This window comes from Schistocerca nitens, chromosome 11 (genome assembly GCF_023898315.1).
Source record: "Schistocerca nitens isolate TAMUIC-IGC-003100 chromosome 11, iqSchNite1.1, whole genome shotgun sequence".
In the NCBI taxonomy this organism is placed as follows: Eukaryota; Metazoa; Arthropoda; class Insecta; order Orthoptera; family Acrididae; genus Schistocerca; species Schistocerca nitens.
The window spans coordinates 86,466,265-86,493,706 of record NC_064624.1 but is presented as its reverse complement, the minus strand read 5'-3'; positions in this window follow the sequence as shown (position 1 = coordinate 86,493,706).

Sequence of the window (27,442 nt, the reverse complement as noted above, 5' to 3'; positions counted from 1 at the left end):
TCACGTTGGACGAAAAATACACTAACACTTGTTGACATGGCGCACAGAAGACGGACGACGGCGACGGCACACGTGCGCGAAGGGAGTTGCCGGGAGGGGTGGGGGCGTCCAGAGGGCGGACAGGAACGGTGAGTTCAGGAGTGGTAGGAGGGGGTCGTGCCTTACACTTCTGGGAGTAGGTGAGATGAGGGAGGTTACAGGTATTACAGGAGGGGGGGAGGACTGGAGATTGGGGCACTGTCGTAAAAAGTGGGCTTGCCTACAGTGCGGGCAGGTGGGGGCCTCGCCGCACTCAGATGTTGGGTACGCATTATACCGCAAGCACCTTTGGCAGCGGAGGGATTGAGGAGGGGAATGGGAGGGGTCAACTTTATAACGCTGGTTAAATAGGAGGGCACCCTCCTTCAGGAGACGGTCTATGGAGGGGGCGTGCTCAGAAAAAACCCGCATAAGGCTGGTGGGGCCGGCAGCGTTGTGGATGCGGCGAACCGCACGCACCTCCTGATGGGGATGGGCCTGAAGCTCCGCCAACACCTCGTCCTCCGTGATCACTGGACTGAGCCGAGTGATCACAGCGTTGAGGGTCGGCGGACGACGCGGGGTTTGGGGTTGGCGGGAGGGAGGTGGCGAAGGAGCAGGGGTGAGGGAGGCATGAGGGCCAAAGCGGGTGACAGGGATGCGGGAAAGGAGGTCTGTGTGGAGGGTAGGGCTGGGGGAAGAGATGAGTACTGAATCACGGCGAGGAGTTAGGAGGGAGATGGGGGCGCCAGGACAATTCTGGCGAAGGAAGAGGGTGAGGTTCCGGGCTTCAAGGAGGGAGGGATCCGGATGGGAAAGGAGGTAGCGGCAGGAGGAGGGGGTAGAGGAGGAGGATGAGGGGGCAGGGACGGGCGGGGAGACATCCATGGCATCAGGGGTGGGGGAAGGGGGACGAGGCGGAGCCTTTTTGGGAGCAGACGAGGCAGGGGTGCCACTGGGGCGCTTGACGGCGGCGGAGGAGGTGTGGGGGATGGGAACAGCTGGAATGTGGCGGGGAGTGGCAGGTCCCGGGGCTGGAGTCGGCGCCAGAGACGGTGAGGGCGATGGCGAAGGCGATGGTGAAGCCGATGACGAAGACGATGAAAGTGAAGGGGAGAGTGGAGCGTGGTCAGTAGCTCGCCGGGCGACCACCCTGGTGGGGGCCGCAGAAACGGAAGGAGCAGAGGAAGGGAGTGGTGGGAAGGGATCAGAGGAGGCGCGGGAGGGAGGAGCCTGGGATGGGGCAACAAATAGGGAGAGAGATGAGAGAGTGAGGAGTGGGGGGATGGACTTAAGGGGGGAGTGAAGCGGCACACCACGTGATAGTGGTGGCAGCAGCGGAGGGGGAGGTGTAGATAATGGCAGTGGTGGTGGCTGTAGAAGAGGTTGTGGGGGTTGACATGATGATAAGAGGGAAAAAAACACAGTACTAGACAAAGGAGCAAACGAGAGACACAGAGGAGAGAGGTTCGGAGAATGACGAAGGAGACTGGGACCTAAGCCCCACTCTGCTGCCGCTGGGGGGGGGGGGCGACCCGTCTGGCTGGCTGGTAGGGTCGCCTCTGCTGCTGCTGCTGCGGACGGGGGCAGCTAGGACCACTGCTGGCCGCTGGCTGCGACCGCTGGTGGCTGGGGCCGGCGCAGGCGAGGACCACTGCATGCTGCTGGCGGGGACGCTGCTGGCTGCTGGCGTGGACCGCTGCTGGCTGCTGATGGGGACTGCTGCTGGTGAGGACCGCCGCTGGCAGGGACTGCAGCTGGCTGCTGGCTGCTGGCTGCTGGCTGCTGCACGTCGACGGGCTGGCTGGCTGGCTGGAACCTGCAACACCTATCACTTCGATCGGTACCAGAAGAGCACAAATCGAAGGGCGGTATTTAACTGAATTACCGCCGAAGATGTGTTTCTGAAGTTTTTTTTTTTTTTTTTTTTTTTCTCTATTGAATTTTAATTCCCCCCGAAGGGGGCGGGCTGGCAGCAGCTTAGTATGCCGCTCTTCAGCCGACAGATTTTGTGACAAAGATCAAGAGAACAAATAATAACAAAACAGGCGATAAAATCGGAGAGTAACAAGGCGAAAAGAAATCGTGGAACTTAAAACAACAACAGAGGGATGATTATGCTAATAAAAATACATACAAAGCAGACAGGGAAAACAATAGACAATTAAAAAACACGGTGACAGTCTGGATGTTTCTGAAGAATTGCTGTTTGTATATAGAGAACAATTTACCCAGAACGTTGCGGAGTATGAAGTAATACCTTCTCAGATGATCAATAGACATGGGTGCTTGTGGCAAATTTTGTTTACAGACTAGACGTAAATAACCAAGACAGCAAAGGACCCATTTCCTCCTTCCAGTGTTTTCCTGTTAAACATCTTAGTGCGAAACGAAATACACAGCTCATATGTGCAGCACTGTTGCTTGGCGGTGCCAACAGATGTCGCCTGTACACGCTGCTATGCAAAATACGGTTATCGTCCTACCCCCATCCCTGAACGCCATATGCATTTTGTCAGCATCACCAAATGTTTGTTTTTATACTTCCGCTACTTTTCGCCATGTTATAGTTTTACACAGTCGCAGTGATTGCTGATTAAAACACATAGAAATTAGTGACAGTGTGATGTCTGTTTGCATCACTGAATGTTGACACACAACACTGAACACTTACTTAAACACTGCACTATAGAGAAGCCATGAAGGACACATCACAGCCTAAGGCAGGTCCAGAGAGAAGAGGTGGAAAAAGGGGGGAGGAGAAGAAAAGCAAAAAGGGGAGAGACAATGGAGGGAGAGGACACATAAAAATGGGGTGCAGGACGGACGCAAGAGGGAGCAGAAAAGCAGAGGAGGGGAAAAGGATTCATGGGAGAGAATGGAGTCAAATGGAGGGTAGGTGGGAAAAACAGGGTGGATGGGGGAGAGAGAGCCCGGGAAAAGGACAGAGTCATGGAGGTGGAGGTGAGGATCAGAGATGGCAAGAGTGATAAATGGAGCGAAAGAGGGCGTCATTCGGGAGGAGGAGTTGACGGAATGTATCTTGGGAAATAAGATAAAGGGTGTAGAGGTGGACGGTAGGGGGGACACAATGGTGTAGGCATGGCAGTGTGCAGGGTTGGAGAGGAGAGGAGCAGCCAGCGGATATGGGGCATCAAGTGGCCTGGAGGTGTAGAGGACTCAGATATGTTCAAGGAAAAGTAGCAGATGGGTGAAAGGAATCACATCACAGACTACCTGTGTGTGGGACGGGAGGTGTATATGGAAGGCAAGGCGGAGTGCATGGTGCTCGAGGATCGGGAGGGAATTATAGAATTCGAGTGGGGAGGGCAGATATCCAGTTGAGACTGACATATCAGAGGATGGGACGGATCAAGGATTTGTAGATGTGGAAGATGGCAGAGGGGTTCAGCCCCATGTTCAGCCAAAGAGGAGTTTAAGGAGATGGAGGTGGTTTTGGGATTTGGACTAGATAGAGCGCAGATGAGGGATCCAGATGAGGGGTCAATGGTGAGTCCAAGGTAGGTGAGATTGCAGGAAAGGCAGACTGGACAGGCACAGATGGTGAGGGAAAAATCAAGGAGCCAGAAGGAGCGAACGGTGTGACCTACAATGATTGCCTTGGTCTTGAAAGGATTTATTTTTAGGAGCCACTGGTTATACCATGTGGCAAAAAGGTCGAGGTGATTCTGGAGAAGCCATTGGGACTGTTGAAGGGTAGGATCAAGGGCAAGGAAGATATGGTGTCATTGGTATACTGCGGGTGTTAGACTGGAAAGGGGGGGGGGGGTTGGTGCATATCTGCTGTGAACAGGAGGTAGAGGAGAGGTGAGAGGACAGAGACCTAGAGCACACCCACAGAGGAGTAGGAGGTGCAGGAATTGGTATTGTGGATGGTGACATAGGAGGGATGGTGGGAGGGGAAGGATGCAATCAGGCAGACATAGTTCATAGGAAAGATATAGATCTAGAGTTTAAAGAGGAGCCCAAGATATAGGTTTCTGTCATAGGAGTGATGGAAGTGATGCTGGAGGGAAAGGAGATTAATAAGGTTAATGAACTGGTCATTGGCTGAGAAGAAAGGCCAGAAGCCACGCAGGGTAAGGGAAAGGAGGTGGTGCTGATTAAGGTCGTGATGAATAAGGCAGGAGAGGATGGACTTATAGACCTTACTGAACATCGTGACTAGGGATGGTGTTGCATTTGGAGTGGAGGATGAGTTTAATGTCATGTGTGATAATGGGAGTGTTTATGTCTGATGGGGGTTACTGATCTAAGTACTGGGAACTGATGGCGAGTGGTGGGACAGGTGTGTTGGAGTGTGCAAGGACTATGGGGAAGAAGGAGTAATGAAAATGAGCATCATTGGGAATGGAGAAGTCCTTCGGGCAATGGGAAGGAAAATGGTTAGCCTTACTGAGGTTGTCAGAGAAGGAGCGGACGTTATGGAGGAGTGGATAATGCGTAATGGGAAGGCTACCAGTAAGGTGGTGGAAGACAGCCCAGTACTTGGTGGAGTTAACAGGTAGAGTGGAGTTGAGGTGTGTACATGTCTGGTGCCTGCCCCAGCGTTTCTTTGTTCTTGAGAAGTTTCAGATGTGTAATTCTACTTGCTGTTGGTGAAAGAATGTGTTCCGGTCACAGTTGTGGATGAAGGAGCGGTAGAGCCTGCAGGATTCAAAGACAAGAAGGATGGACTGTGGAGAGAGAGTAGGGCAGTGAGGGTGAATAAGTTTGTTAGGAACTTGGGCCTCCAAGGCGTCAGTGATGGACGAAGGACGAAACATGGACAATATAAGCAGGGTAGTGAAAGGTAAGTGGGGTGGCTTTCGATCTATGAATCGAATGGATTTTCAGTAGGCATCCTAGTTGGCACGGTGGTAGTCATGGACTGTCCTTAGTGGGACATCAGGATGGAGGCAAGAGGGGGGCTATGGGTGAGGAGATGGTAAGAAGGACTGGGAGGTGGTCATGACCAATGGGGTTGGAGGACATTCATGGCAATACGACCATGAAGGTTGGGGGAAGCAAGAACAACATCCAGGGTCGAGTTATTTTCGAAATGGGTGGGCTGTGATAGGAGAACAAGGTCACCCTGGAGGACAGCGAGGAACTTATGCCACTGCTGAAGGGAGGCAGTCTCATTGCTGTGGATGTTGAGATTTGTGGCAATTGCATAGATGGAGAGGGTGCAGTCAACATGGGAGATGAAGTTGTGGGGGAGAATAGCTGCGGGACGAAAATAAATAGCGCCACAGGTGATGGTGTGGGACAGAAAAAAGACTCTGAGAATAAAGTGCTTGCTTAGGTCATTGGGCATGGTTTCTAGCCAGACAGGGATATGCTTGAGGTTAGGTAGCATTACACTGTCTTTATTTTTCTTTATTGCCACGCTTTTGCCAACAGAAAAAATGTAGTGAGCATGGAGAGATAGAAATATATAAATGTTAAAACCAGAAGACACACATAATAATACTGACGAAAGCGTTTGTCAGAAGGCACTGTTTTCATAAATAAGTTCCACAGCGCACACAGACGAAGATAATCAGTCTTACACTCGAACGAAGGAACACACTGAAGATATCACTGATGCACAGAAACGAAGAAAATACCATTGCTCTAAACACTGGTGGCAATATTTGTCACAGAAAGCACTGAACACACTTGATGAGATGAGGGGGGGCTGCCACTGGGTGTAGGGGACAGGCAAGGGAGGAAGGAGGGGGAAGAAGCCAGTGGGAGGAAAGAAGGCAGAGGGGAGGGCAGAAGGTGGTTTGTTGGGTTTGGGGAACATCAGGATCCATTAGGTTTCCCACAGGTCGGGTTAGAAACCAATAGGAGTGGAAGCTCTGGGAGGGGTAGAGGAAGTGGAGAAAATGGGAGAGGGTAGGGGTGAGGAAGAAAGGATGGTGAGATAGGAGAGACAGAGAGCGCTGGAGGAAAGGGGCAAGGGGGAGAGGAATGGGGAGGATTAGATCTGATAGGAGTGGTATATGGAAGGAATGAGGATATCGGCATGGAGGGGGAGTTGGTGGAAGCCACCTTGGGCAAAGGTATGGAGAGTGTGAAGATAGAGAGCAGGCTGGATGCAATGGTACAGGCGCAGCAGCAGGGTGTGGTGGGAGAGGATGGTAGAGACAAGCAGGTGGGGAGGATCAAACTTGCAGGAGGTGTAAAGGATAAGTATCCATTCGAGGAAAAGAAGGAGATGTGGGAAGGGAATCAAGTCGTATAGGATCTGCTTGAGGGATGGGAGATAAATGCGATAGATGAGGTGGAGCACATGGCATTCAAGGATTTGGAGGGACTTGTAGTAGGTGGGAGGGGCGAAAATCCAGGTGGGGTGGGCATAGCAAAGGATTTATAAGTGCGGAGGATGGTGAAGTGGTCCAGACCCCATGTACGGTCAGACAGGAGTTTAAGGAGGTGGAGTTGGGTACATGCCTTGGCTTGGACTGTCTGGAGGTAGGCGGTTCAGGAAAGGTGGTGGTAGAGGGTGACACCAAGGTACTTCAGGGTGGGGGTTAGGGCAATGGGATGGCCATATATGGTGTGGTAAAAATTCAGGGAAGGAAGGGATGGTGTTGCCTACGTTGATTGCCTGGGTTTTGGAAGGATTGCCTTCAGCAGCCTCTGGTTGCACCAAGCAGTGAATTAGTCAAGGTAGGATTGGAGAAGGCGTTGGCAGCATTGGTGGGGGTGAATCATGGAAGGCAGTGTCATTGGATATTGGAGGAGGTGGATGGGGGGTTGGGGCGACAGTGTGTCCGCCACATAGAGAAGGTAGAGAAGAGGGGAGAAGACAGAGCCTTTAGGCATGCCAGTGGAGGGGTAGAAGGTATGGGAGTCTATATTGTGTAGGGTAACATATGAAGGACGATGAGAGAGAAAAGAGGCGTTGAAGCAGACATAATTAATGGGAAGGTTTGAAGCTTGAATAGGAGACCAGAATGCCAGACATGGTCATAGGCAACTTCTATGTCGAGGGAGACGAAGATGATGGATCAATGGGAATTGAGTTGGTCAGAGAGGAGGTGGGTGAGATGCAGGAGAAGGTAATCAGCAGAGGAGGAGGAGGAGGATCGGAAGAGACGTTGGTAATGGAAAGGAGGTGGTGCAGTTGGAGGTGTTGGTGTGTGTGTTGAGTGTGGATGGACTCCCAGACCTTGTTGAAGATCGATGTAAGGGTGACAGAACGGTAGGAGGAAATGTCAGAAGGTGGTTTGTTGGGTTTGGGGAACGTCAGGATCCAAGAGGTTTCCCACAGTTCGGGGTAGAAACCAGTAGAGAGGACCACATTATAAAGTCTGAGCAGGACAGTAAGGAAGGAAATGAGGGAGTCTCACGGACATGGCAGTAGGTGACCGTGAGCAGTGTAGCATTTTGTGTGAAGTGTGGCTATGATGTCTTGAATGGTGGTGGGCATGTTGAGATCTGTGTGTGTGTTGTTGTCCAAGTACTGGAAGCTAGGAGCAAGTGGGGGGCAGTCAGATCACAGACGTCAGGGGATCATCAGGGATAGTAAGGATATCGGAAAGGTAGGAAACGAATTGGTTGCTCTTACTGAGGTTGTTCGGAAAAGGTTGGTCGTCATGGAGGAAAGGATACTGTGAGGAGGGTTTAGAGCCAGTAAGGCAGTGGAAGGCTGACCAGTACTTAGACGTGTTTATAGGTAGGATAGCAGGTCTGGCACCAGTCCCAGCTTTCTTTGGCTGTGAGCAAATTTCGAATGTGTCTCTGGAGTTGCCACTGGCGTAGCAGTGTTTTTTTTTCCTTCATTGATTTTCGATTCCCCCCCCCCCTCCCTCCACCTGGGGAGGGGCGGGTTGACAGCAGCTTAATACGCTGCTCTACAGCCGAGAGAAAGTTAAACAAAACAATGGTGAGAGAAATAACAATATATAACAGTAAAATGACGGAAAGTTGCATAACTTAAAATACAAAAACACGGTGTTGACGATGCAGATGAATACACACAGGAAGGAGACATACATAATTAAAAAATATGGCGACAGTTTAGTTTCTTTTTTCACAAGATAAAAACACAAATAGTGACAGTATGGTGGCTGTTTGCAACATGACAGGAGATGCACAACACTGAACACTAACGTAAAACAGCAATGTAGAAGTGACCAAGCGCCAGATGGTGGGGGAATATCCAGACCAATGAGGGAGAAAATGGGGGGAAGGAGAGGCAATGGAAAATGGGGGAGCTGGTAGAGGGAGGGGACATAGAAAAAAGGGGGATGGGCCAACACGAGAAGGAGTGGGAAAGGCAGTGGAGGGGAGAGCAAACGGCTTGGGGGAGAGAAGGGAGGCAGAGGGAGGGTAGGTGGGAAACAACAGGAGGGTAGGGGGTGATAGGGAGCCTGGGAAAAGGACAGAGGAAGGGAGGGGGAGGTGAGGATCAGAGTTAATGCTAGCAATAAATGGAGGGAGAGAGGGCATCATCCGGGGGGGTTGTCGATGGAAGCCACTTTCTGGAAGGAGATGAAGAGTGTAGAGGTGGAGGGTATGGGGGACACAACAGTGAAGGCACGACAGAGGCAGTGGAGAGGAGCAACCAGGGGATGAGGAGGATCAAGGGGACAGGAGGTGTAGAGGATGTGGACATATTCGAGGAAAAGGAACAGATGCAGGAAAGGAATCAGGTCATAGGGGATGCGCGTAGGGGATGGGAGACATATATGGAAGGGGAAACGCAGTGCATGGCGCTCGAGGATATGGAGGGACTTATAGAATGGAGGAGGGCCAATATCCAGGCAGGACTGGGATAACAGTGGATGGTTTCTTTTTTTTTTCCTTTATTGTTATTTTTAAACCTGTTTACAGACAGGCCAGCAGCAGAATACTACGCCGCTCTTTGGCCTCAGAGAAACACAAAAGAGACAAATGAAGACAATGTGAGAATAAAAATATGGTGGACATAGAAACGGAGACAACACTTTTTAAAATACAAGGAGCCGTGCATGGGCATAGAGTCCGAGATAAAATTTGTTCAGACACTTGGACACATACATAGACGAAAATTGTCACACGTGAACATAGGTGCACGTATAACACTGAACCACTTAAGCACAAAACGACAGCACACACAAAAACACGAGGCGTTGATATCTGGCGCGCGAATGTTCACTAACCGTGTACGAGTCCGGGGACCTGCCAAGAGAGGAGGAGGGGGGGTGGGAGAGGGGAGAGCAGATGCCATGGGCAGGGGAGATAGGGAGAAGGGAGGAAGGGGGAGGGGCAGCCTGGGGGAAAGAGGAATGGAGGGAGGGGATGGGGGAAAAGGAAAGAGAAGGGAGGGGGGGTGCCTAAAGGAAAGGACACAGGAATTGGGGGGGAGGATCAAAATTGATAGGAGGGGTAGATGGAGGGGAGGAGGACATCATCAGGGAGGGGGAGCTGGCGGAAGCCACCTTGGCTAAGGAGGGTGGAGAGATGGAGACCGGGTGGGACGTGGGAATACAGGCACGGCAGAGGGCAGGGGTGGGAGAGGATGGGTGAGACAAGCGGATGTGGTGGATCGAATTTGCGGGAGGTGTACAGGATCCGCATCCTTTCAAAGAAAGGAGGAGGTGGGGGAAGGGAAGGAGATCATACAGGATCCGCGTGGGGGAGGGTAGACGGATGCGACAGGAGAGGCAGAGAGCATGGCGTTCAAGGATTTGTAGGGATTTATAAAAGGTAGGGGGGGGGGGCGGAGATCCAGCCCGGATGGGCGTAACAGAGGATAGGGCGGATGAGGGATTTATAGGTGTGGAGGATGGTGGAGGGGTCCTGACCTCACGTATGGCCGGAAAGGAGCTGGAGGAGACGGAGTCGGGAGCGTGCCTTGGCTTGGATTGTCCGGAGGTGGGGAGTCCAGGAGAGGCGACAGTCGAGGGTGACGCAAGGTACTAAAGGGTGGGAGTGAGGGCGATAGCACGGCCATAGATGGTGAGATAGAAATCAAGGAGGCGGAAGGAGGGGGTGGTTTTGCCACTGTGGATGGAGTGTATTGGCATTATCAATCTTACAAATGCTAAAAGCTTAACAGCCTGTAGCCGTAAGACCAAGTGATAAACAGATTCACAATCATTACTGTAGTCCTCGTTCGCTTATATCAATGTTATTAAAGAACAATGAATATACAGTTGTTGAGTAAAGCCCCACTTCAAATATTGTCGACGAGACGTCAAAACGTAAGATAAACGAGACTTCCAGCTGGCGGCAATTTCTGGCCGACAGTCGGTGGGCCACACAGATGTTACTTGTTGTCACCAACAGATGACATCGCGGTAGTCAGTGCTACACTTACTGCAAGTACAGATCTGTTAACCACTTCAGTGTTAACACACTGTTGCAAGAACGTCCACTTGTATCAGTGAATTTGTGTCTGTCAGAAGTCGCAAAAACATATTTTCTACTCTGTGCGTTTTCATTCTCTACTCTGCCCTTTAAGCTGTCAACATTTTTTAAAACTTTTTAAGGAAGCCCCATCATTCCACAGGTTTCCAGCAATCTCCATAGAAAATTTCACCGAAATCCGTTCAGTTAGTCGTGAAAACGTAACAGAAAAGGTTATTTTCGCAATTATTATATTATAGGATGGATTAAACATGTTGACGATTTTATAAACGCTGTATTCATCACCTTGAATACTATTATGTAGAACACAGCAACCAAAATGATTTTCACAAAACTGAATAGGCTGCTTCCAGAGTCGGTTATCTCCATGTAACAAAAATTTTCAGAAACGAGAAAAAGCTGTCTCTGAGTTGTTATTTGGTTTGTATTGTTATTCAGTATTTGTTGCAATTCCCTTTTGTATTTTGGATTTACATTTATGTTTCCCAGAAATGACGCCACAATATTTTTATTTATAACTAAATTTTACTTCGAATACAAAGACTTTTGGAACTGTAATCTGCTCATAATGGTTTCCTGGAACGTTTTCTTTAATGATGGATACAAATGAAAAATAACGTAGATATTTCATAATATTTGTTCCTGTTGAAAACTATTAGTTACCAGTGGAAAGAATAACAGTGTAAAATAAATTTTTTTGAAGAATGTCCATCATCTTTAAATTAAGATAGCACACCATTATGAGATCACTACTTATATACATCAGTTAGTGATCTGTTCGTCAGCCTCATCATTCAGCTCTCCGACATCCAGTTCAGCTCCAGACTGGTATTTAAAGATATCCTTGTAGAATAAAAGTTCATTAATGTCCATCCAGTCTGCCTCATAGTTGTTCTCTTTCATTTTAAAATGGTTTTCTGATAAAACCTTCAAGTATCTCTGCTGGTTTTACTCCTCTCTAGCATTTACTCTTATTGCAGATACTTTTGCCACACCCTACCTAGTGTTCTACCTGTGTTCCCATTGTATAGTAATAGTTCACTAATCTTTGTTTTTAATTAATATCCTGTTTAAAGGTTTGACCCGAATGTATGATGAGAGGGAGGTTTCAAGGCATGTTTAAGAGATGTCATCCAGTCAGCAACATGTACTTCTGATCCAGGTTTGTAGATAGACCCAGAGTCTCCGACGATGTCATAATAATCGCTGGGGTTCAAGGTAGTGCTGCAGTCCAGGCAAGCCGCTGTTACTCAGTAATATGTTTGCGCCATGTTCAACTCGACAGGTATACCAACACGAAAAATGTAAAATACAGAAAGCTAAACAGAATAAAGTCTCATTTACCTCACGGAAGATGTTAATGTAATGTTCAAAATGTATTGTAAATGCGATTTGACAAGAGTGCTGAAATAATGGGTTTTGGATATGTATCTTTTTCAGAGCATGAAATATGCACTGAATATAACGGTCTTAGGCCTGTGTTGTCGGGATTTAACGTCTACTGAAACTGCGGCGATCATGGACATAACGGGGTCTGGAACTTGAGAGTAATTTCAAGGTTACTTTTAGAACAGAAATACCAGCTACTGGAACTTCTATTATGCTCTGAGCTGTCCAGCCCGAAGCACGCTTTTTCGACATATGAAAAATAAATATCGGAAAAAATATATTTAATGTTTTTTTAAATGGGAGAATCAAACAGGATAAAGATCAACAGTCAAAGAGTAAACTGCTTTTTTCGGAGAGTAGGTATTTATTCCCAATTCATTAATATTCTTCAAATGAATAAACACAAGTTTCTAAAGTAAATGAAGTCCTTCCAAGGCATGCTACCTTTCTGCACACCAAATTTCACCAAAATATGTTGAGCCATTTTGACGTAAAATGTAATCAGTTACTTTTGTGTTTGTAATATTAGTGTGGAATTATGAATGATGAAGATTTATTGAGTGAGCCTGGTGTAGGGAACGAAGTCGCTGCTCCAAACACATCATGGCAAGCAGTGTGCTAATAGCAATAATGTTACAGTCTGATCGATCCTTCTTATACTTTTTTATGTATGGCGCAGAACGTTTGGTTGCGTATGAAACCACTCAAAACCTGATTGTAAAATTTGACAGTCAAAAGTTTCACACATTTCTATGTAGCCACAGATTAAATAGCATTGGTTATAAACTATTAAAAAGAGTGTTAAACATTCTCGGAATAAGTATAGCAAATCCTCATGTGCTTACGTCAAGGTCTTTAAAGAACAAAGAATATGCAAATCTTGAGATGAGCTCTACTTCAGGTACGTCCTCTGGTCACTACTGCCTTACCTATCTTCATGTCAAAGAATGTTGTGTCCCCTTTCTAGTCACCCTTGCAACCCTTCACACCACTATCCACTGCATTGTTTACTACCCTCAACTATGGAAAATCTGTGAAACCATGCTTTTCCTCAAACTGCACTAAACCTCTACTTGTACCACCTGATACCACCCCATCTGCCACACCTCAGTGTTTGACAATGTCTTCCAGTCCATCCTTTCCTGATGCATCTATCAACACCTGAACTAACAACACTATCTGCCAGTGAACCAGCAGATCTTCCTACCCAATTTCTCCTCTGTACCTCACCCATCTCCTATCCCACCAACTCAACTTCCATAAATCTGTAATTTTTGTGCCCTCGCGCTAGAGGAAACCTAAAACCGTATATGGTATACTAGTCTCCTTTTCAAAGACCATATATACCCACTTCCAGTTAACTATGTCCACCTTGTGGTGAACAATACGACTTTTCTGGAAATTACAGACATACAAAGACAAAAAATTGCAGTCTTAGAAATCTATAATCTCTGCATCCCTTGTTCAGTCATGCTTGTTGGAGTTACTGGGAGTAGTAGCTGGTCAGCTACTCTAGTCTCTACACAGTGGGAGCGGTCACAAACAGCTCCAAAAATACTGTGCTTGCTCTTCAGATTGATATGGGTTTACTGCTCTGTTTCAAGTACACGGAAGTCACCTATATAACTTATACACATGTTGTTTGGACGATCTCTGAATATATATTTTTTGTGAAACCCAAGATCGCTTGATTTTAAGACCTTTATTCCAATTACCAGTTTCGACAGAATCGTCTTGTCATCTTCAGATAGCCATTATCCTTTTTATGTATATGTTCACATACATCTGTCATTGACATATTGTGAACAAAGTAAAATACGTTAAAAACTGCACATGGTTTGTAGCTTATGATACAGAATTCTCCAAGATGGGTTGTCAAATGAATGAGAGGTTAAAGTATAACATCCATAGCGCGAATAGAGTTAAAGCTATACACCACGCCAGCAACCTCTCAGTGAATTAAACTGAGATTCTTTTTAATGGAACTAAGAAATAATTATATTAAAACAACCATACTAACCATACTAAAATAATTAAGGGAACACTATTATTGGTGGTGTAGTGAGAACATCACCTCGTAGGCAGTCCTGTGGGAGGAGGACAGATAATAGGGTTTATGTTTGAGTGATACCACTTAAAAGTGAGATAAAAAGTAGTATTTTGTATGTTGATAGGGAAGTGATATGTGGTTAACAGCAGTGGTGCTGAGAGTCTAAGTATGGTAGTGCAGAGTAAAACTATTCACACTCATCTCTTAAAAAAATATGAGATAGTGGAAGCATTGTGAAATAAGTATGAGATCGAAACATGCTCAGAGCTGGTACAAAGTAACTGAAAGCGCTGGGTGAGCAGTATACGAAAAACATACAAGGTTTATAGTACAGACGTCAGGTTATAGTAGTAGTTCCAATTTACCATATGGTCCTGCACTGAGGTCATAGGTGAAACTTGAATTTAACTCTGCTAAATATTTTACATCTGAGCTGATTATCTAAGTCAATGTATAGAAGAAAAGTTCTGGAAGCACTGAAAGGTAGTATATGAGGTACTATAACACAGGAGGTAAAGTTGGATCATGAATAGCGTAATACATATTGCTAAAGAAGATATATGAAGGGCTTATTTCAATAGTGGTACAAGTCCTTTTTAGTTCATTTTGAGATACAGAGTCCTAAACTTAAATGAGCGCTGAAAAATCTGCAGTTGAGATACTAGAAATATTCAATCATAAGTCTTCTTTCTAGAGATGAACCTTTCTTTCTGTTTAGTGGGCATCAGAAGCATTATAGGCAGAAAAGTGGGGGTAATGGGCTTGTACCACTATTGAAATAAGCCCTTCATACGTAGCAAGCTTACAGGTCCCAAGGCATACTAACAATAGCAAAATTGTGACATAGATATGGTGTATATAATGATTCCAATTTTCAACTGAACCTATTTGTCTTAAAAAAGTGTGAATCTGATGCATTATCCTGAAACATGCTACAAAGACGTCACGCAATATAAGATAAAGTGGGGGGGGAAAGGGTGAGAGGGGGAAAGTGATCTGAAGCCTGGTGGGATGAAAAAATACAAAAGGGGGTGGGGGCAGTGAAGGATCGCAACTGGTGAAGTAAAGAGGGGGGGATCAGGTGGGGCAAAATAGGAGAATCTGGTAGAGGACTAGATATATGTGTTGTGAAGGAAAAGAAGGGTGTGCAGTTGGGGGACTCAGTTTGACAATTCATCTTCAAAAATATTAAAGAAGTTGTGGTCTCTTGATCGTTCAAAACGCGTTGCCTATGGTGCTTCCAGGTTTTGTGTATATGGAAACTTTCGATTATTTTAAGTTTTTTCCCTTAGGTGCTTTATGCAGTATTTTCATGTAGTGTTCCATGTCATGGACTGTGTGGATGGAAAGCCATAATTTCTCAACAATAGTCATTTTATTATGATTACCTATATGCTTCCAAAATCTTGCAAAAAAAAGAATCTATTGATTTGACCTATGTAGAAACCATCACACCGCCCAGAATGAAATCTGTACACTCCTGATATTGATCTACGTATGATCCAACATAATGGCGTAGTTTCAATTGTAACTTATTATCAGTACTCAAATATTTGGTCTTCGAAAACTACTTCCAATCTTGTCTGAGACAGTACCTTGGTAGGTCATTGATATGAACTTGGATTTAACTAACAAATGTGGTTCATTTTTTATCTTATTCCTTTTATATAATGTGTTACAAAATTCATCTACTAAGGACTACCTTTGCCCATTTCTTTAGGCAATGTATCTGGAAGCAGTAAGTTCCTCGTCATTTGCTTGTTGTTCTAAGGGAGGATTCAAAAGTCTCTGTATCGCTGAATGGAAAAATGCTTTTTGATACCTAGATCGGTGACCCAAGTTAACATTAATTACCACATCATAGTACATGGTTTCCTGATGATCTGAAACGTATTCATACCACTAGATTTGTCAATGGTCAAACCCAAAAAACTTAATTATCATTATCTTCTAATTCAACAGTGAATGGCATGCTTGTGTGCATAGGGTTGATGTCCTGTAAATAAATCTCGAGATAGTTTGTATCACCTTGGGTTAGAGCTACAATGTCATCAACATATCGCTTAAAATAGACTGTGTTTTCCCATATATTTGATATTTAATAACGAATATTTCTCAAGCTCGCTGGAGAAAATGTCTGACAAGGTTCCTGAAAGACAGCTCCCCTAGCCAAACCTTTTTCACTGAGCTGGAAATGGCTGCTAGACAATGATAATTCTAAAAGTTCTATTAACCCTATTGCTTCTGCAGGCGCAATTCTTTTATGTCTAATAAGGGCTGCTCTGATGGTATTAGTTGTTTCTGTAACAGGGAGGCTCGTACAGAGGTTTCTTACATCAAAAGAGACTAGAATGTACGTATCTGATACCATGAGGGTTTACAAAAATCACCAGTTCTACACTATTCTTTGCATTAGAAACTTTTTTCTAAAACAAACAATTCCTTTAATTTCTTTATTAATAAATCTGTTGAGCTTGGCAAACGGGAATGTCTTCCGTCAACAACTGGTGGCATCTGTTTTGTTACATTAGTGGGTCGTAACTTGTGTTTGTAATCTGAGTAATTAATATGACATCATTTTACCGATCGCTTGGCTGTCGTCCAACAAAAAGTCTGATTGATTGAATTTTTCCTAATTTCATAATTAAATTTATTGATTGGATTCTTCTCTATCAGCACTATGCTATTATGTTAAAAAAATTTCAACTTTCTTCAAGCAATCGGCTTCATAAATGACAACTGATGCATTACACTTGTATGCCTTAATAATCATTGGTTTATTGGTTGCCAGCTTTTAATTGGCAGTTTTTTGTTACATTATTTTGACTGTTGCAGTTATATTTTCACACTTCTCCTTGGAGGAAGAGGCCAAAATGATTTTCGTTTCTGCAACTATTTTCTTAATCATGCGTGTAAGGTCGTGGTATATTATAGTGTAATCCGTTTTGTAGAAACTCACGTTCTGGACCTGTAAACTTTATGTTAGTCATGTTGTCTGCCCTATCAGCAAATTGATTGGGACAGTGGGTCTGAACGACATGAGGGCATTTTTTTTTTTTTTTTTTTGCCTCCACCAACCGCCGAAGTTTATCACTCTGAACAGTTTGCACGCTATTAACATTTTTGTTCAGTTTTTCCCTAATGGTGGTTGACATTTCACAAAACTGTTCTACTGATAAGACGACTATCTTATTCAAGTCGTCCTCAATGTTTATCACTTTGGCGGTCATGAGGTGAATAGGTTTATAAAACTACTGTTTTTGTGCTGTGGTCGACTTTCACTCTGCTTCTTGTTTCCATTTTTTGGGGAACCTGAGAGGAGTAGTGCATAGTAAACCAAACGTATTTAGGGTTACCGCCATGTTTAAGGTACTCTTAATTAAATTTTATGTGTAGGTTACATTTAACTTCTTAAGTTTTAAACGCTGTGTACTTAACCTAACGCCAGAAGCGGCATATTACTACATAACTTACAAATGATCTCTATTTATACATATTTTTTGTGAAAGCCAAGATCGCTTGATTTTAAGACCTGTATTCCCATTATTATTTTCGATATGATCTTGCTGTCATCTTCAGATTGACATAACACTTTGCATATATGTTCACATACATGTGCCGTCTTTGAGAACAAAGTGTAAGTACATTAAAAAGCTACTAGTCCGCGTCAGCTCGTCGCATGATGACACTGTACTGACCTGGATCACATTCAGTTACAAATGCAGATTCCAGTAATGCAGAAACCGAATTTATTTTTCCGTCAGTTTTCCGTATGCTGCAGCTGACACAACTTTTTCGCAGCCTCAGCGACTGATTGTTGCTGCTAGCGTTCCGAAATGTTTGCAGTTTAACTCTCTCAAGAGTAAAGGCGTTATTCTGACGTAAACTAAATACAGGAGAATTTTTTTTAAGTTTGCTGACAGCAGAACCTCCCATCAGTTGCGAGATGCTTGTCGATTCCTACATGCGAATCACAACTGCTAGTAGCTGGTTAACTGTACCTTTTTAAAGCTTCCAGCCAGTGCTGATTTGCGCTCGGCACATTGTAACTTTACATAAGGTGTCATTCGTGGTAAAAGTAAGAAATGCTATGAACGTAATTTAACAGCGAAGTTTGGATTCCGGGAAATGCATAGTGTCATGTTGGGTTGGTAGAGAAACAGCAAGTGTTAATGCGTAACGTCACACTAAATTGAAAGTTTTTTGATATATCGAAATGTATTGTACGTACCCCGATAGTAATATTTGTGGTTTTTAATTTGATTATTTATTTGAAAGCTATTGAAATAATTGTGTACGATGTGAGTAAAAATCATATGACTATTATATCGTATTCACAGTGATACAATAGTGATTTGACATAGACTTGACAATGAAGAAGTATGTTAATTCTTTGAAAAAGACACAGATGTTAGCACTCTATCAAGTTACTCTGGTGAGCGATAAGTGAATTTCGTGTTTTGCTCATAATTGATTGCGTAGAGGGCAATTGTAATTTATTATTGAGTCCTTTGAATGGTAAAACAGAGAGAGAGAGAGAGAGAGAGAGAGTGAGAGAGAGAGGGAATCAAACAGGAATACGCTAGCTGTGCAAATAAAGGTCACATCTTGCGGACTTTATCTGTGAGGCGCATCAAGTAGACTTGGCTTAAAACAAAGAATTATTACCGATAATAATTAGATCGGATGTTGTTTTGAGGAAGAATATGATTTTGAACTTATTTCTAATTAATTATTAAGAAAGGTGGTCACTTAGCGAAGGAAAGAACAAATTTCGGGAATTAGATTTGATTGTATGGTTGCATAGCAACGTATCAACAGTCTTGGGTTACGTGTAGTTGGAACGGAGTTATGAGTTGAAAATCCCATGCACACACAGGAGAACACGATAAAAATTGGCATTAATTAAGATTTAGTTACGAATGAATGTGAATTTTTTTTTAGTCAATGTGGGACCTCAATAAACTACAGTTACATGGAAAGACGATTCATGTGTTGCGTCACCTTTCAGTAGACGGCCAACTGTAGAATTTCCCATTGGTGTCATCACTTTGGTCCAAACCGTTATGCTTACCAACTTTTTTTTCCTAACGTACTCGAACGAAGGCTATAAATTGCAAGTTCTTAATTTTTTGTTGTATATCATGATTTCGAAAAGATAATAATATGTTCCCCTTCCCCACTTCCTGGAACATACGACCCTGAGGATTTGCCGAGCGTGTAAAGAAGAAAGAAGAGAGAACGAAACAAACCACAGCCACTACCGACGACGACGTCGAAGGAGACAAGGGGAAGAGAGGATACAACATTCATATCGGTTTGGCAAGGACACGCGTAATTTTGTAGCAATCTGGTCAGCAATACGTGTACAATGTTTAACTGTCACGCTTTACATCCGTATTGTACGATTTTTCATACGGAATAAGAGACTGTGAATCCTGCTTGTTCCGGTACAGATACCGCCACAATATCGAGATATGAAGCGTGTTGCAGCAGAAAATAATACGAACGATTCTGCAGCATGACGTATATTCTAATGAACTTGGCCTTCTGTTTCTCCCGCAACAGTAACATGTTAAGTACTATAAAATATTTATCCTTTTACGATGAAACCAAGTTGTTTTCTGATTTCAGTGTGTCTACCTTTTGTTATAAGACAGTTCTACTACTCCTTGAAAACAAAATATGGACTTCTGTCCTACCGCTTCTTACGCTCCGGGTCAGAAACGCCGAACCTGTATCTTCGTAACGCTTTATTCTTGACTCGAAAAGCGGACCACGTGACCTGTGCTGGGTACATGTGGCCATTGCTGTAGCATCTTCCGTCTCTAAATTCCGCTCTAATCTGCTCGATATTCCGTATATTAAAACAATCCAGAAGTTTTCCTGTTGACTATGAGAAACGAATAAATAATAGTCATCTTTATCTCCTCTTATAACCTGCGCTATGGGACGTGTTTAAATAGCGTAGCGGACGTCACAAAGTTGTTCCACAACTGGGCGCGATTAGTATACCTACCTATTGTTTCGAATCGTTGCCTCTTGACAAAGGTGTCTGCTTTCTTTAAAATTGTTGTTCTGGTGCGCAAGTTTAGTGAGGTAGTGATGAAATGTTGTTACGCTTGGTTTCCTGTTATCCAAACTGGCGACTCAGTTTGTCCGTATCATTACGAACTTGACCCACGATAATTTTCGTGCAACCGTATTCTCGCGAGTGCAACTGGGCACTTTACCCACTCCACGACTCTCGTATTTGGCCAATTAATGCATTTCCTGGATTCATGGTTACGGTGTGGTGGGCCTGGGTATATCTATGCTTTGTAGAGGAAGATCACACTGCAGTTACTCCCGTTAAACGACGCACGAACGACAAAATCAAAGAAGTGGAAGTAAGCGACCGAGGGATAGGAAAGCAACTAAAATCGCTCTTGCCTAGAGAATGCCACTGGAGGTGACGGTACACGACTTCGAGTCTAAACAGAATTCATGAAACAACTTGCCCCTCTGCTAAAAGTGGCTCAGCACAATTCTCTCGAGAAGATTTCGTAATGAAACACTGGGCATACCATTTTCAAGAAGGGTCGACGAAATGGCGCACAAAACTATAGGCCCGTATCTCTGATGCGAGTATCTTGTAGAAGTTTGTAGCACGCCTCACGCTCTCGGACTGTGACGTTTCTGGGGACTGGAAGTCTCCCGTGTAGCGACCGAGGTGGGCCCAGGAGACGACGGCCGTGTGGAGCCCAGCTCGCTCCTTTCGTCCACGAGGTGCAGAGAGCAGCAGACGCGGACGCCCAGGTAGGGGCAGCCACGTTCCTTCACTTCTCTACGACATTCGACACAGTTCCCCGCGGCCGGATAATCAACGAAATACTAGAGTACGGAATACGAGACCAACAGTGAGACAGTGGTCAAACGGTTTCAGCAAACAGAACTCAGCGTTCCCGTCAGACATAAGTGAAACTTCGGCTGTGGCCCAATGGAGTCTCATAGGACCATTACAGACAAGCAGAAATTTTATTGCCAGATACACAGAACACAGAACAGCATTAAAAAATAACAGCTGTCATTCCACATTTGCTGAACACCAGGACGAGAAACATAGCCCAACACACATTAATACTGACTTCAAAATTCTCAAATGCAGGAACAGCCCCCCACTAAATGAAATGACTGAAGAAAACTATGAAATACGAAATGCCATAGTTGACACACACACACAGTTCTTTACAATGAAACTCTGTTCTGTACCCTCAAAAAATTATCAGATAACACCTACCTGTAGAACCTCCCCCCACCCCAAATACCCTTCACACAGACACACACACACACACACACACACACACACACGCGTGCGCGTACACACAACCTTCCACATAGAATTAAATAATTTCATTCATAACCATAACAGTTTCCAAATCGTAGTTTTTGCTAAATAATTTGTCTACATTAAGTTGTTAACAGCCATAAAATAAAAACCCAGTGATGATGCTGCAACTACAGTAAAACATGTTTGGGATATAAAACAAAATTTTCTTTTGCTAAAGGCAGACCTCATCCAAAAACATATGTATGTTTTAATTTCTTCATATTGGTTAATATGCTGGGTGATCAAAAAGTCAGTATAAATTTGAAAACTTAATAAACCACGGAATAATGTAGATGGAGAGGTAAAAAATTGCACACATGCTTGGAATGACACGGGGTTTTATTAGAACCGAAAAAAACACCCCATATTGCTAGACGCGTGAAAGATCTCTTGCGCGCGTCGTTTGGTGACGATCGTGTGCTCAACCGCCACTTTCGTCATGCTTGGTATGCCAGGTCCCCAGACCTCAGTCAGTGCGACTATTGGCTTTGGGGTTACCTGAAGTCGCAAGTGTATCGTGATCGACCGACATCTCTAGGGATGCTGAAAGACAACATCAGACGACAATGCCTCAGCATAACTACGGACATGCTTTACAGTGCTGTTCACAACATTATTCCTCGACTACAGCTACTGTTGAGGAATGATGGTGGACATGTTGAGCATTTCCTGTAAAGAACACCATATTTGTTTTCTTTTACTTTTTTATGCCAATTAATGCTATTCTGATCAGATGAAGCGTCATCTGTCGGACAATTTTTGAACTTTTGTATTTTTTTGGTTCTAATAAAACCCCATGTCATTCCAAGCATGTGTGTCAATTTGTACCTCTCTATCTACATTATTCCGTGATTTATTCAGTTTTCAAATTTATCCTGACTTTTTGATCAGCCGGTATATTACCATCTGTCTCAATGAATCGGCAAGCGATTACATCATACAAGGTGGTGAGAACTCCTCAACGTAGTACCAGATTCTAAAACGCATACAGAGACGTAAAAGTGTACTTTGGAAAAGTGCCGTGTATATCTGTTGATGGCTGGTTGTCTCACGCGATTGTACCCAATTGTGACATGAAATCGTCCACTTGCGCGACTTTTTTTCTAGTACCAAATTCACGGTCACCTCTATATCCACATCCCCATACGTACACTGCCAACCACTGTGAAATGCATGGCAGAGGGTACTTGGCACGGTAACAAGTTTTGAAATTTTTTCCCGCTCCGTTCGCGTACGGAGTGCGTTAAGGGTGAATGCTGAGGCGTCTCCGTGCTGTGGCCGGCCTGACTCTGCCTTCAGCCTCCTTACGGCAGCGACGCGTAGTGGCTGGAGAGCGCCTCTGCGCTCCGCTTTTCAGGGGAAATGTAACGAATATTAGGTCAAAAAATCGAGTTTTCAAAAACATTGTTTTCTTGATATACGCAGTTTAATCAATGTTGTGTGTAAATTTTATCACGATAGCAGCTTTAAAAATGCTTTTAAATTGTTAAACAGACTAACTCCGCACCGGCGGCCACACCCGCCTTTTCTGACATTTGGGAAACTGCTTGCTTCAGCGGAATTCTTGTCAGTGTGAAGGCTATTTCCTTTAGATATTTTTGGTTGACATATACATCTCTGGCAGACATCTACATCTTTGCCTCAAAACGTTCTTGCATGTGCTTTATTTACACTTTCACAATACTAACACATATTAGCAGGTGGAAGCTTGAATTTGCAAACCTTTACGTGGAAGTCAAGGTTTATGCATAATGGTGGCGGAAAAGCTGTGTTTGGGAGACGGATTTTTAATGGAAATTGGTTTACCAACAAAAAAACTGGAGGCAGCTCGAAATGAATAACTTAAGCTCACAGCTTCAGCATCGGAACTTGGGACAGGAGAATTGTACAGGTGCGTGAATGATGTTGATATCGATCCCACGGGATTCAGACTTATTGATTTAGAGCTTCTATGCCAGGCTATAAGATTTTCATGTTCGTGTGTTTCCTGTAAAAATACTGAATGCATGATTGATGTTGAAGAAAGAAGAGTGAGAATAGCTTGTGATTTTAAATTAATTTGTAATTCATGTGGTGATGAATTTTCATTTTTCTCCTCACAACAAAATATCACAATGAAACCTTAAGTTGGCATATGCTCTCAGATGCCTGGGACAGGCATGAAAGGAAGTAATTTATTGTGTGGTTTTCTGAACATGCCTCCACCTTGTGCAAGGTGTTAAGAAATAAATAAAGGAATGTCTGATGCTGTATGCGATACTGCCACAGTTACTATGAAGAAAGCTGTCCAGGCACTGGTGGAAATACGCCAAAGAGATCCTGGAGTAGATATTCATGGCAGTGAATCTCCTACAATTGTTAATGACCAGTGTGTGTTTGTAGATGGGACCTGGATGCACATATCTCTACGGAGTTGCATCTGTTCTTGGTACTGACTCAGGTAAAGTTTTAGATGTAGAAATTATGTCTAAATACTGCCACCAGTGTGCAACAAGGAAAACGTCCAACAATGAAGACAGTGAGAAACTGTGGCAAGAAAAGCATGCAGTAGCATGCTCTAAAAATTATAGTGGCTCAAGTGGGGGTACGGAGGCTGCTGCAGTTCTGAGGATGTTTCCTGATCTGAGGACCAGTATGGTGTTAGATATACTAAATACTTTCCTCTTGGGGACGCCCCTACGTTCAAAGCTGTAACAGATATAAAGCTGTACAATATAAGAATAGAACAGTTGGAATTCGATGACCACATCCAAAAGAGGCTTGGTGGTCGGCTTTGTCGCTTGCTGAAAGAAAGGAAAAGTAATTGAGGGTGGAAAACCACTAGGAGGAAAAGGCAGGCTTACTCTGAAAGACATTGATTCTCTTCCGTTGTATTGTGGAAGAGCTTTCAGGAAAGACAGACATAATTTACAGGCAATGAGGCGTGCTGTGTGTGCGGGTTTTTTTTCCACAAACTATCCACTGACCAAACAGCAATGCACAATCTGTGTCTGGAAAACGATTGATGTAACTTCAACAACAGGAATGAGACGTATTGACATAAAGACTCACTACAAGAACCTGTTATGAATGCAATTAAGCCCACATTCAGCCTTCTTGCAAACCATGATCTATTGGGGAAGTGTCTTCATGCAAAGGCACAAGATGCAAATGAAAGCCTCAATAATTTAATTGGGATTAAATGCTCAAAAAGGAAATTCTGTGGACTGTAAGTACTGAAAATAAGCGTCTATGACGTAGTTCTATGTCACATAACGGAAATAATGGCAGAACTGAAGTACTGAAGAGAGTTGATATAGATCCTGGTGTGATGACAGCAAAAGCATTTTACATCATCGACGAGAGCAGGGTCAAGAAAGCTAACACAGCGGAAGTCTTACATGCAAATACAGGGCAGGCAGATTCGAAGAGGAGAGAAGAGAAAACTGGAGTATCAGTATGGAGTATTTTAAAATTGAGGCAAGCTTATTACATGTAGAAGAATGAGAAGAAAATCTTTGAACCTCATTTTCTCTGTTTTAGATTTTGTATGTTATTAGAAACCTTTTCTCAAAAAGTATACGCTAATGATTTGAAATTCTCAGGAACTGTTCGCAACGTGTTGTTGTCTCCACGGAACTAAAAAATCGAGATCCTGGAATTACATTCTCATTTTTAGATTGTAGGAAAAAAAGTTAATTTTTGATTGGCAAAATTAAAAACTCTCTTAATGATACAGTTTATACCAATAAATGAATAACTGTAGTTCAGTGGTCTTATAACCTTCTCAGGACACAACAATAAAATTTTCAGATTAATTGCATGATTCGAATTGGAGTTACAGCTTTTTATAAAGAAGACAATAAAAAATAAAATTCAGAGTCATGGCTAAATATTAATCCATCATATTTTATTACATTTTTCCGTTAAAACACCGCTCTTTTGCTTTGCACATGCAAAATTATAGATTTCTACATTGCTGTAATGATTTCTAAATAAATGTTTACATTTTTCGTTACATACCCCCTTAACAGCCGCCTGCGAAATATCATATTTGGCCTCTTGTGGGGTAACTTGAGGCTCTCTTCAAGTGCCTGTTGATGAGTTGTTTCATCACCTGCGTGACCTCTCCCGTGGGTCAACCACACCTGTGAAAATTTGTGCTGCCCTACTCTGTATACGTTCAGTAGCCACTGTCGGTGCTATCTGGTATGGGACCCACACACTTGAGTATCATGCTATGACGGGACACACAAGTAACCAATATCGACTGCAGTTGGCTCCACTGTCCGAGCAATCTGCCAGAGGTCCGAAGCCATCGTCACTACAAGTCACCCCAGCTGACTAGTTTACAGTTCGTCAGGATCGGATAGCGGAACAACTAAGATGGCATGTAACAAAAAAAAGGGTGCCCACAAAACAACTCCGGGTTAAAATTTTGTAACAAATGGGAACGGAGTTTCGGACACTCACGCTCACGGTATGTCTGCTGCGTCAAATCTGAGTAAAAATGCGAGATCAGGACGGAAACCTCCATGACCTTCTGCCGCAACATCTGACTGCAATCCTACTGTCGATGTCTGTGACTCTCTTTCCGCTCAGTGAGACATCAATATTTAGAATTCCTGTACAGTCTGAGACAGTACCCGCACTGACAGTTAAAATTATTGTTAATCTTCACACGATGATGGCCTCTGTGTTGATGCAAATGTAAAGCATGATGCCGACCGCTGGATCAAGATGAAGTATGGTAAATACCTGTGCCTAAAAGTCAACATCGGATATGAATGGCCATCTTAAGTACTCAGAGGGCATCAAGCCTCCCAAACATTGGCATATTATAGAGTCACATGGTGCAATTAGTAACTTATCGTTTGTAATAACATTACACCACCGTAAACAAAGAATTATTTGACCGCTTGAAAATGAAACATTACGAAGGAGGTCATTGCATTGAAATCGCTACCTGTATTTTGCTGTCTTCACAGCCAATACGGTAACACTCGTTTCGCAGTACTTCGCCGCAAACGTAACGTCAGATTGATCCCAGATGCTGCAGTTGAGTATGACATTCCAAGACAAGAAAACCTTGTGAACAAATTGAGAAACAAGAATAACAGGAAAGCTGGAAGGCCCACAGTTCTTACCGAGATGGAGAAATATGTTTTGTAAAAGGCTGTATCAGTGACAGTGACGTGGCTCTCAAAATCAACTTTTGATTTGAGGTGCGTGGTTAAATCATATCTTGATACCCGAAAAAGAAAAGTAGATTGCCTTGCTGATAACACTGTGCAACAATGAAAATGTAAATCGAATGAAAATGGCCAGTTCCTATCAATTCTAATGTCCTGATCGCGAATATCACAAAGACAATTCAAAATTAGCTCTAGTTTTCATTTCACACTTTTTTAGCATGGTGAGAAAATTATACGGATTTTTATGTTAAGTTTAAAATCAAATGTTATAATGTTTTGTCAAAGCCATAGCAACTAGTAACAATGGATTATATTATTGTCCCTCGTCTTACTTGTGCAATATGTCGGATATAAACATTTTGATATCAATTTTAGTGACTTTTTGTCTCTCTCCTCTTCTACTTCGTAGACTTTATTAATGCATGTAATAATTTTTGCACATATTCTTCCAGATTAAATACCAGTTGTTCAAGGTGACTGCTATTGAAGTGAACAAAAATGCCACGAGTTTGTGTTAGCAGTGCTGACACATTTTGCTATGAGTGTGGAGAAGTGAAATTTGCTTCACAAAAAGAGTAACCTCGAGTAGACCTTAAAAAGATTCTGCTCACGCCCTTGCCCATCAAGATGGGTCTAATGAAAAACCTTGTTATGGGAATAAACAAAGATGGTGAGCGTTTAAGTACTTAACGCAAAAATTCCCTTACTTAAGTAATGCCGAAGTAGACTCATAGTTTCGAGAGCTTTTTGGAGACCATACTTTTGATAGAATCATACAAGGTGATGGGAAGCATGCATGGGGATGTTTTAAGACTGTCTGTTTACAGTCCTTAGGAAACGAACGAGCAATAAATTACAAGGAGATTGTAGCTAACATGTTGTCATCTTATGAAAAACTTGGTTTCAACAGGTCAATGAAAATGCATTTCTTACAGTCATCTTGACTTCATCCCCAAAGATTGTGGTGCAGTAAGTGATGAACATGGGGAGCGATTTCATCAAGATACTGCCACATTTGAGAAGAGGTATACCAGAAAGTGGAGCCCTACAATTTTATCAGATTACTGCTGGACTGTCATAAGGGATGTTCCC